We start from the raw sequence: 12,363 nt of genomic DNA on the forward strand, positions 1-12,363 counted from the left end.
TTTTATCAAATTAATTGGTCCAGCCAGTCTGTCAAACTTTTAAGTTAATACCTTATAACTTAATATAGGGTTGCTGTGAGTTGATACTGACTCAGTGGCACCTAACAAAAACAAACTTAATATCTGGGTTAATAAAAAACTTTAAAAATATTGTAAAACTTCATTTAAAGATATTCATATTAGTTCTCTTCAGATTTAAGAATATTTTTTTTTCTCCCTACATTATTCTATGGTAGAAAGATTTTCCAAAGGATATTTATAACTAATCCAGAGCCCAGAATATTTTAGAATTAATATTCCTAGTTTTTGAGGACATTTGCATGCATACTTTCAATCAAAAAATGGGTGTCAGTTTGCTTTTATTAGTATTTCTTTTGTTACAATAGCATTTTGCTTCAGTATCAATGGGCAGAAGTAGAAATGTGAAAGAAGTGTGTAGACCTTCAGCAAATAAGAACTACAGTCATAAGGGAGTGTTTTGCCATCTACTTAAAGACAGTAAATTGCTCCGCCCTTCTCATCTTTAGCTCTGACACTGAAAGCTTTGAGGAGGAATCTTAGGCAGCATTCACAGGATTCTGTATAAACACATTTATGATAGAAATTAAAGTTATCTATGTGAGCATGTAATTTTCTAACACTTAAAAGAATCTTTAATATTTTTACACAGAGATAATTAGTTTCCAATCCAGTAGTTAACACAATAGTTTTCCAGTGAAACTATTAGGGAAGAACTGGGACCTAAAACTTGAGCTCTGACCATATTTTCAAAAATAATTTTTTGTTGTGTTTTCAGTGAAAGTTTGCACAGCAAGTTAAGGTTTCATTCAGCAGTTTCTAAAATGATTCCATGATACTGGTTGTACCTTTCAGTGTATCAGCATTCTCAAGATTTCTGTTCTGTTTGCTCATTTTCTGCAATCTAGTTTCACTGTTTCTTTACATTCTCTTCTTTGCTTTAAGGTAATTGTTGACAGTTTAGTATCATATGGATGGCTTTTTAAAGGTGCACAGTACACACTGGTGATATTCTTATTTTGCAGGCAAATCTATTATTTAGCTAAAATGGAAACTTGGGATAGTTTAGATTCAAGGTTTTTAAGACTATCTCAGTGCAATGTTTTTGAGGAATCCCCTAGTCTCAACCAGCCCAGTAAGTCTGACTGTAAAAAAATTGTTTTGTATTTTTTCCTCAGTGTATCAGGATCCCTTTGTTGTGTTCCTGATCTCGGTGGTTGGTAGTGGGTGCAGGGCACCGTCTAGTTTATCTGGTTTCAGAGTAGATGAGACCATGGAGTTCTTGAGTTTCGGGTTTCCTTCATCCTCCTTTGCTCTGGACAAATAGGAACCATTAGTTTTGTGTTTTGTTGTTGTTGTTTTAAATGTTTTATTGTGAATTATGTGATAGTTTACATGGGAGAACATTAGCTTTACATTCAACCTGTCATATATCATTTCATTGCCATGGTTATAATCCTGTCCATGCATCATCAACCAACCAAAGGGTATACCCTGCAAGCCTGCCCCACCCACCACCCCCCAGTCATCAGCACATAGCCCCTCTCCCTCTCTGGGTCTAGAGTCCCTGGGCACACCATCTCTTCGTGTTGTCGTCTCTGCCTCCAGCTCTGGTGTCAGTGCTTCTCTGGGTAGGGTCTCGCAATCCACTCTTCTCCCTTGATGGTTCCAGGGACCTCTACTGTTGGACTGCAAAGTCAATCACTCCCCTCCTTTTGCTACAAATTGTCTACCTTTACATTTCCAACCCTCGCAGTCAGTCCTGATAGCAGTTATTCACCATTGTACCGCAAGGGACCTATCCCCGTCTCCTTTCATTAGCCCCGCCCAGACAGATTGGATACTAACAACTCAGTGGAGATTCTACTTACCTCCGTACCCTCTGGATCTAGGATCCCTCTTGAAAGCTTGTAAGCCAGTCACTTCTTGCCTTGGTAGCCTCCCCATTTTGGGTACTCAATGTTCAGGTTGCCCATCCCTGTCTACTCTGTGTATGGAGGGGGTGGGAATGATCCTTGCTGTAAAGATTTGTTCCCTCTTTTGAGCTACTGCATCCATAGATGAAGGTCAAGATCATCAGATTATATCAGATTACTCTTTTTTTCCTCTTCTTTCTTCTTCTAGTTGAGCTCTGATCATCTAGTCATTGAAGCCAGGTCAAGTGGGTATTATCTGCAAATGTGGGTGTTCTTATGCATATGCCCTCTCTTCTTATCAGCTGGACATTTCACTCTCCACTCTAGTCCTCTGTGGCTATATCACTGACTCTGGGCCGAAGAGTCCCCAGGTCTTTCCACACTGCTGGCCAACCAGGTCTCCAACCGGGTTCACAAGAGTGTTGAATGGTAGGGCTTATTAGCTCACAGCTTCATTGCTGTGTTTCCCTCAGTTCCCCTTATCGGTGACGAATGTGGTCACCAATCAGAGCATGTATTCCCATTGAGTCTTAGTCTTAGAAGGGGGTTTGCCCTGAGGGGACCTGACCACTTGCCTTGATGTCTCCTGGGTGAGCAACTTGTTTGTTCTTCTAGTAATCAGTCGGACTGCCTGTGTTGTTTTGTATTTTTCCTTTCGGTCTTTCTTGCAAGAAGTACCTTCTGTTCTTCTATCTGCTCGAGGTTTCTGTGCTTGGACCATTAGTTTTATCTTAAGTGGCCTCTCACAAACTTTCCTCACAAACTTTTAGGACAGAATACATGGTGAGAGACTCTAGTCACTGTTGAGCCAAACCAGTTGTCTTTGGACTTTTCTATGTGTGCTTTTCTAAGAGTGTTTGCTCATTTTGACTTGGGATCACTAATTTTAATGTGGAAGAGAATGAAGAAAACATTTAAAGTCATTCTTTACTTATAAATGTTTGTCCTTTCAGTCTTATACCTATTGTCTGAAAAGTATACTTGAAATCTGTGCTGGAACATCAGACATAGCTGTAGAAAAGTAGCATAAGTAGCATAGATAAGTAAAGAAATTAAAATCAGTAGTGTTACTACAAGTAATTGTCTTGTTTTTTCTAACATTAGCGTTTGTAACAAAGAGAAATTGCATGTGTAACAAAGATTACTACATGAAGAGAGTTAACAAAATGACTATAAACTTACACTCAGAAAAAAATTTCAGTTTAGCTAAGTGAACATATTGTATAGAGAATATCTTTTTATAAAGTGAATTTTACAAAAGATCGTAGTGTATTGCTATGATTTTTAAACATTGCACGTGATGCTAGGAAACTCAGTGAAGTTGTTATTCCATTGAAATTTTTGAAATTTATACTGTGAGATACAATAATTTCTGTTCTTTTTTTTCTTTTTTAACGTTTTGTTGTGAATTGAGTAGGTTTACAAGCAGACTGTCAATTTTACAGTCAACAATCATATGCTTCATGTCATTACAATGATTGCAATCTTTTCCATGTACCGTCAGCTCACAGTATTGACCTCTAGTCACTAACTCTTGTTCTCCTCGTGTCTTCCACTACCTTCATCTTTCCTCTGCCAACCTCCCTCTTGTACATTGCCTTCCCCATCATCCAGGTAAACAGATGTGTAGTGCTGTGGGTTAATGCACTGAACTGCTATGTCAGTTTGAACCACAAGGTTGGCGGTTCAAGTTCACCAGCCATTCCTTGGAAATCCTGTACAGTGTTGCTATGGGTCAGAACCAACTCTACAGCACTTCACAAGAACAAAATCCTCTAGTCAGTGATAAATTTTCCTGCCTTCTCTCCTGTGGTAACCGTCTTAGAATGTTTTTTTTACCAAGAAAACCTTTTTTTTTAATTAAATTTTTTTTTTTTTTTGCAACAGTGGTCTCATGAATTGTTTGGCCTTTTGTGATTGACTGATTTCACTCTCATAGTGTCCTCCAGGTTTTTTCATGTTATGAGGTGTTTTGCAGATTCATCATTAATTCTTTTTTTTTTTATCCATTTTGAATTGAGAGAAAGTTGACAGGATCATCAGCCTTATTTTAAACGAATCATGTGTTTTGTTTCATCTAAATGATTACTAACGCCTCCCTGTAATAACAGTTATCCTTCTTCCTTCCTGTGGTTTCCATCTTACCTTATTTTTCACAAATCAGCAAAGCAAAAATACGTGAAGTACACATAAAGAAAAAACACATATTCATTTAGTTGTTCAAAGGGCACATTTGGTAAACCAGTCTCCTGCCTGCAGACACAGAGCCTTTCTCAGTCTGTGGGCTGAAAGTTTGCAGCTTGTTCTTTTGTTTGTGAATGTACTTCTGAAAGAATAGGTTGTACTGTTGTATGCCTTCGAGTCAGTTCCAACTCATAGTCACCCTGTATAGGGTTTCCAATTAGTAACTAGTGAGTTTGAACCACCAGTTTTGAGGTTAGCAGTCCCAGTGCTTATCTTACAGTGCCACCTCAGAAAAAAAAATATAGTTAGGAAATAATTTATCATGAGTATCCCCACAATTTGCTCATTCTGTCTTGAGGAGAAGTATAACATGCTTGTCTCAGCATCTGAAATTATGTGTTCAAGTTCCAATCTTGACATTTTAATCATGAACAAATTACTTAATTTCTGTAAACCCTGATTTCTTCATTTATAAAATGACGTAGATAGTAGCCATCTCATTAGATTGGTAAAATTCCATTGTTTCCAAGTTGGTTCCAACTCATTTAGGACAGAGTAGAACTGCCAGCAGCCACCTTTATAAAAGCAGACTGCCACATCTGTCTCCCTAGAAGCAATTGGTGGGTTCAAACCTGACCTTTCAGTTCACAGACGAGTGCTTATTGCACTATCAGGGCTCTTTCAGAGTTTGTGACAAGAATTCAATTTATTCATGGTGCTTTGAAAAAGTGGTTGGTATGTAAAACTGCTCAGTAAATGTTAGCAAAATTACAGTATTAATCATAATTAGTGGTGGTAGTTTTGGCTTGGAATCAGTAGTAGAAATGGTTTCGTGTTTAACTACAAGCCCAAAGGTTGGAGGTTTGGATTCACTGGCAGTTATCATAGTCCTGGCATTCTGCTTCTGAAAGGTCAAACACGGCCTTGAAAACCCAACTCTGTGAAGCAGGCGGTTCTAGTAGATGGTAGCAATGAGTGGAAATCAACTCAATGGCAGTGAGCATTTTCAACTTGCCATCACATTATGCTTTGCATTTGGATAGTTATGTTTCTAAATTGATCATTCATGATACACATCAAAATATGATGCCTCTTTTCTGAAGTTATTCCATTTCACAACCTGTATTCTCTCACACCACAGAGTTTCTTGTTTTAGCCAGTTTTACTATTGACTCCCTCCTGAGCTGCTCTATCATCTTCTCCTGTACCTGTTTATTCTGGCATACTGGGATTTACATAATACCATCAGTCAGTGAAAACAAGTGTTCTGATTAGCAGACAGAATTTTATTCCTAGACTACATCTTTAGCCCTTCTGAGGTTTCTTAGCCAGAAATTTGTTTTATATATCACAGTTTCTTTTAGAAAACTCTGTAAGTTTACATCTTTAGAAGGCACTTTAAATTCTAAAATATGGATGCATTGTAAATATATTTCTGTATTCTTTTAAATATGTTCAGTGTTTTAGTTATGTTCAAAATGTTATAATTGTAAAAAATCTATTTCCTTTAGAAACAAAGTCTAACATCTAAAGAAATGACATTAGAACGGGCAAGTTTTGATTGATAAAATAAACTGACAAGTATACAAGGAGCTTCAAAAAGTTCATTTCATGATCTTTTTTTCTGGGTCGGGTTTGTCTTCCCTTTTTGTGTTTTTTTTTTTTTTAATACTGAAAAAACCGTCCTGGGCTCTGAGGGGCTCCCCGTGCTCATGACCCTGTTTCCTCATACCACTGCCCTCCTGTCCACAATAGATCTAGTTCAAGAGGACAGCATGTTTTCATAAACAATTAACAGGGATTCTCAGTTTGCTCCGCAGAAACAGAGGTGCTATTTGTATCTGTTGCATTTTAGATAGACAGTTTCTTTTACATGCTACCAGGTCCCCAGCCACATCCAAGCAAACATGGCTTCTTTTTTCTACAGTGCTGAGTTGGAACCCCTTTTCTTTAGTCCGTTCCACTTCCCTCCTGCTGACACCACACCAGCCACATGGTTAAGAAGGAAGATAGGAAAGTTTTTATCAACTTCAAGCCCTAATTCATATGCTCTCAAACCTCCCAATTCTACCCACCCTCTCGGCCCGACCCCCAAGATTTCATTGAGTTTTCTTCCAATAGTTGGTTTGGAAAAATGGTAAAACAAAATAGGTTCAAGGTCTTGGTGTTCAGCCCAAGAGGCTCCATGCGCTGGGACACCGATGGGCAGGGGCTTCTGCCTCTCCAGCCCATGCCCAAGCCAGCTCCTAACCCCTGGCTACAAAAGTAGGCCCGTGGGGCAGGAGCCAGCACAGGGCCCAGGGGGCAGCGTCTCAGGATCTGGTGGTAGCCCTGGGCAGCATCATTCAACTGGGCCACCTGCAAGCTTGCTGGTGACTAGCGAGGACTTTTTCTGGGGAAGATCCTGTGGGGTGGGGATGTGGTCACCAGTCACCAAGTTCTTGTCTGGTCCTATACTAAGCAGCTGCTTATTCTTCATCTTAGCTTTGGCCATATTGTTGTCTCCTGAGTCAAAGTACTTTTGCCCTTTCTGGAGTCTCTTGAGAAGTCAGAACCTCCAGGCTTTTGTCCTAGGCTTAGATATTTGGCCTTTAACTTTGCCTCCTCGGCTCTCTCAGGGAGAATACCTTCCTTCTCCTGTGTGTCCTGCTTCTCTTTGCTGGTCTCCTCCAAAAGGTTCTCCTCTTCCTGTTTCTGGGACATGGCAGGACCAGGACTTTAGAGTGTAGAGGGCCCAGGAAGTCCGCTGGAGAAGGGGAGGGGGAGGGGAAACAGGGATAAGCTGTGCTGCCGCTCCAGCTCCTGTCACTAGGGTTGTTTAGTTGAAATCTCATTCCATTATCTTTTAATTCCACTTTGCCACAAACTTTTTGAAGTTCCCTCATCTGTATAAACATAGTAGAATTTAGAAAAGATCAGGACAGCTGCTCTCTGAAGATTGCAGACATGAATAAAGTAGAATGCAGGTATTCAAAGAAATTGTATTAGCAGGGGCAAGTAGAACTCAAAAGTAGAATATGAAAGGATTGAGAAATTGTTTATTGTTGCTATCATACTTTCAACCATGCAGTGAATGATCATTTCGGAAACATAAACTTATCTAAGGATAGCAAAGCTATTCAGTTGCCAGACAATTGTATACGGTGTTAGCCCTCAGGAAGCAAAGGTAACTTCTGGTAATTGTTTCACCGTTATCCTGATTGCCTTTGATTTCACATTGACTCAGTCTGGAATAGCTCATTATTCAGACCTTTGAATGTTGGTGCAGAAGGCTTTTGTGAGAGGGTTGATCCATTATATAGCTACACTGTCGTACTTTCAATCTCAGTAAGACATTAAAGATGCAATCTTCTATATTGCCTGTGTATAGAATACTGTTAGAAATAAAACAATAAGGAAAGCCTAGAGAGTATGTTACTCTGTTGTCGAGTTTATATAAGTACCCCTCTCTAAACTCTAGAGAAACTTTATTTTCTTCATCGTTTGTCCCTGACCCCTCGCAAAGTGTCTGAGATGGGTAGAAGCTTAGTAAAGGTGTTTAACCAGAACTGAACAACTTAAATATTTTAATGATGCTAATGAAATGCATAAAGTCCTGGTATGGTACTGTCAGATAAGCACTCAACCATAAGGTCGGTTTGAACTACAAGGTCAGCGGTTCAAACTCACCAGCCACTCCTTGGAAACCTTATCCAGGGTTGCTATGATTCAGAACTGACTCAGCAGCACTTAACAACAACAGTGATATACGTGGAGTCTTCGTGTGACACTGTAGGATAAGCAGTGGACTGATAACCAAAAGGTTGGCAGTTCAGACCCACCAGCTGCTCCTTGGATTTCCAAACAGGGTCACTATGAGTTGGAATCGACTCAGTGGCACTTAGCAACTACAAGGCTATACCTAAGATTTGGTGTAAGATCACAAAAGACACCAGCAGAAATTCTTGAAATGAGGAATCTGCTCCATATTTTGTTGCTGAATTTAATAGGAATAACATCAAAGGATGAGTTAAAGCTGAAAAGGATTTTGGACTGTTGATGCTAAATTGATAAAAAAAAATTTGTTTTTTTTGGCTGCTCAAAACCCATTGGACTTTAATGAAGGTAACAAAGGAGCCCAAGTTACCTTACAAGCAAACTAAATTCCTTTCCTTCCACACCCTGCTACCAAACTCCCCAATTTTTTGTTCACTCAGGGGTCACAGCTGTCTTGGAGGTCCTATGACCACCCACTAGTGATTTCCTGGAAGAATTAATATAGCGTAAAGTTGTACTAATGACTAACCTAAGATTTAGTACAGTAAAGGGTGCTGTAATAAGAGCACAAGAAATAAGATAAGCATTGGTAAAGGCCCTAGAGGCCAAGGGCAGACTTCCAAGAGCCATACAAGACTTGTCTGCTTCTATAAGAGAGCCATACAGGCACCTCAGAGTCATACGTGAGATGTCTCTACCCAGAAAACTTCACCTGAGTCGTAAAAGTTCCAGAGTTCACAAAGGTAACTGCTCATGTAGTCACATAATTGGCATGTGACGAGTGAGGTGTAGAGCCCAAACCAGGCTTCCACTGCACAACATGAATCTTCGTGTTCACTTTAGATGTGCTGCCAACCTGGTCTATCTGAAATAACATCATTACCTAGTAACATTGTAAATGTTCTGTTGTTGTTGTTGTGATGTGCCGTGGAGTCGGTTCCGACTCTTAGCGACCCTGTACAGGGTTTCCGAGGCTGTAAATCTTTACGGGAGCAGAAGGCCTCATCTTTCTCCTGTGGAACAGCTGGTAGTTTCAAACTGCTGACCCTGCGGCTCGCAGCCCGATTCGTAACCACTGCGCTACCAGAGCTCCTTTGTAAATGTTCTAGTAGTTCTTATTATCTTTCTCAAGGAACATTGTTAACGTTATGGCAATACACAAGAATTGAGTATACATTAGCTCTTTTTAGGTCAAAATTGAAAACCAGGAATTCATCCTTGACCTTTCCCTCTGTTTTACCCAGCATATTTCGTTGGAGACAGAATCCTTGATGTTTCTCAGCTCTGTCCCTCTGTTACCTGTAGGGTAGTAATGATGACTGTGTTTGGATCAACATCCATGGAAGCAACAGTTAAGAAATGAACGACGTATTACAGTAGAGTACTAACTGCTGCTAATCAGTTCATGTTCTGACATCTTTCACCTGAACTGGTGCATCTGCACATAATTGTCCCTGTTCGTACTTCAACTTTGCTCTTGATATTTACTGCCCACCGATATCTTTTCTCCATAGCGTAGCCAGGTTGCCCTTTCCACCAGTTCTTGTTCTATTTAAAGGGAAAAGGAAGAAAGGAAAGTAAATTACGTGTATATATTGGGGAAACACAAGAGAGGATAAAATAAGAAAGTAAAAATTGCATGTGATCCCATATCAGATATCAGTATCAATATTTTAAATATATATCTTGCCAATCTTAAATGTCTGAGGTCCCAGGATACAAAATGAAATTTCATTAGAAATTTTACTAGAATTTCAACTTCCCAAGGTTAGGTAAGAAATGTTCTGTTCTTTGTTGAATAATGTACCTCTGGCACCTGTAATGCTACCTGGCACATAGTAGACATTCAGCATCAGTGCTTGTTTTATGAATGAATGATCAGAACCTAGGATATCTAATGTTCAAAGATCGACAAAGCATCATAAGCAAGGTCTGAGAATCCATTTCCTTTGCTTGAATCAGATGATTGTTGTCACTATATATATATATATATTTTTTTTTTTTTCCCCCTGGTATGAAGGTAAATTAAAAAATATTGCTCCTGGGGTTCCAGTTTATACATTTGTTGTTGTTAAGTGCTGTTGAGTCAGTTTCCAAGGAGCGGCTGGTGGGCTTGAACCACCAATCTTACTTACGGTTTAAACTGACCTTGCAGTCTAGCACATTAACCCACAGTACCACACCAGGACTCCAGTTTATACAAACATGGGTTTATTCCAAACAAAATGTTTTTACAATCATTAGATGGCTGCATACAAATTATCTCAGTAATACACTTGTCTTTGTCTCACTAGGGTGCCTTCCAAAAAAAAAAAAAAAATGTCCAATCTAAAAAGTGAATTACAAGGGGATCTTCTGGGCCTGTTAAGTTTAAGGCAGAGTGACTTTTATGTTTTTTGTTTTTTTAATTGTAAATGGGCAATCTTGATATATTTGCTCAGGATACAGAATGATCACGGGGATTATTATGAAGAAGTTTTAAGAAAATAGAAAATTGCATGGGGTGAGAGAAAGACTAGAAAAGTTGAGCCAGAGAACTTTTTTACATCACAGCCCTGCACCTGCTCATTCTTTGTGTTAGGTTTTATCAAGTGGTTCTAACTCAGTGACCCTGTGCACAACTGAAAAAACACTACCAGATCCTGCACCATCCTCTCAATTTTGTTATGCTTGAACCCATTGCTGCTGCCACCGTACCAAGCTACCTCATTAGGAGATCTCCTCTTTTTTGCTGACCTTCCACTCTACCAAGCGTGTTGTCCTTCTCCAGGGACTGTTCCCTTTTGATAATATGTCCAAACTATGAGAGACAAAGTCTCATTATCGTGGCTTCCAAGGAGCATTCTGTCTCTACTTCTCCCAATACAGATTTGTTTATTCTTCTGGCATTCTATGGTACTTTCAATATTCTTCCCAAATGCATGAATTCTGAAGCTAACCACTTGTAAATACAAAGTATATCCCCGGGAGAGAAACAGCTCATAGAATGACCTTGTTCTGAGTCTTGTCTTTGAAATCATATACCTGGTTGGGTTTATTTCCCAGGGGATGTACATCCCCCAACCCACCTCAGATGGTTAAGGATTCTTGTATTTTTGTTTACATGTCAGAATGAAGGACTAGATTCTTCACTAAGGTAACTAGTACAGGTTTTTCCTCTGAGGTAGTGAAGGGAGAACTGGTCTGGTCACCAATCTGCTAAGATTTTTGCGGTCATATTCACACTTTCTATATATACTTCCTGACTCTAGGTTTATATTATGAAGAATGGCTATCATCTCCACTTCTCTGGTTCTTCACAGGTTTACCAAGATAATCTTATTCATCTCTCTCCTGTCTTCCTCTAAATTATCTACATCTTTGGTTCTTTTAATATTCCCTCTCCAAATCACCATAAATGAATGAATTCTGTGCATTTTATATTACTTTACTATCATTTCACTGGGTTTGAGGAACAGAAGAAATGGGCAAGTGTGCTTGAATGCACCATGTTGAACTGGAAGAAAAGTAATGTTAGTTGCCAATGAGTTGGCTCTGACCTACAGTGACCTTATACATTCCTGCTTCTGCACCAGGTATGCTTTTGGTGTATTTAAGTCCAGTTTTTCAGCTGCTGTGTCAGTTCATATCACTGAGTGCTTTTCTTCTTTTAACTGACCCTCTACTTTACCAACCATAATGCTTTCTTTCCTGCAAATGACCTTTAAAACTAAAATCTCGCCACCCTCATTTCTTAGGAGAATTCTATTTATATTTCTTCTAATACTGATTTCTTGGTTTTTCTTGTAGCCCATAGTATATACTCAGAATTCTTCACCAACACCACAGCTCAAATGCTGCATAAGGTCTGTCTTGCCTTCTTATTCTCCCACTTTTGCATGCATATGAGACAATTGAAAAGACCATTATTTGTTATCCAAGTGACCTCTTAGTTATCCAAGTGACCTCTGTGCTTTTGAAAACTTTAAAGAAGTCTTTTTGCAGAAGATTTGGTCACTGCAGTAAATCATTTGTTTCTTAACTGTTGCCTCAATGAATGTTGATTGTTGATTCAAATAGAATGTAATCTTTGACAACTTCAGTTTACTTCTTCAAAAATAATATTATACTTAGTAAATTTTTAAGTTATGTGCTCTTCTGATTCACCAAATATTCTTTTTTAAAATAGCTATTTATTATAAACCCTCTATTCTTCTGGATGCACTTTGGATTTATCACTTAATTGATTAGGTGTTTATTTCGTGAATTCCAGTGGTATTTTATACCATTTATTTGTCATCTTCTTAGACATTTTTTTTTTTCCCAGACATGAGCTATGTCTTTTATCTAAATCATGTCTGAACAAAATCGGTTACACATTTTTTTTTAAATAAATGTTTTATTGTGAACTATGTGATAGTTTACATGAGAGAACGTTAGTTTTACATTCATTCTATTGTATATCGTTTCATAGCCATGGTTACAATCCCCTCCATGCATCATCAACCAA

At 38.8% G+C, this 12,363-nt stretch overlaps 1 protein-coding gene and 1 pseudogene across 2 annotated transcripts in view; one reads left to right on the top strand and one right to left on the bottom strand.

Moving 5' to 3' along the window:
• The window catches only part of PRMT3 (protein arginine methyltransferase 3), a 169,762-nt gene that overhangs the window by 41,159 nt on the left and 116,240 nt on the right, over positions 1-12,363 (top strand). The gene's annotated exons all lie outside the window — the stretch shown is intronic.
• On the bottom strand, positions 6,460-6,821 carry LOC102838601 (annotated as a pseudogene).

This window comes from Chrysochloris asiatica, unplaced genomic scaffold (genome assembly GCF_000296735.1).
Source record: "Chrysochloris asiatica unplaced genomic scaffold, ChrAsi1.0 scaffold00083, whole genome shotgun sequence".
Classification (NCBI taxonomy): Eukaryota; Metazoa; Chordata; class Mammalia; order Afrosoricida; family Chrysochloridae; genus Chrysochloris; species Chrysochloris asiatica.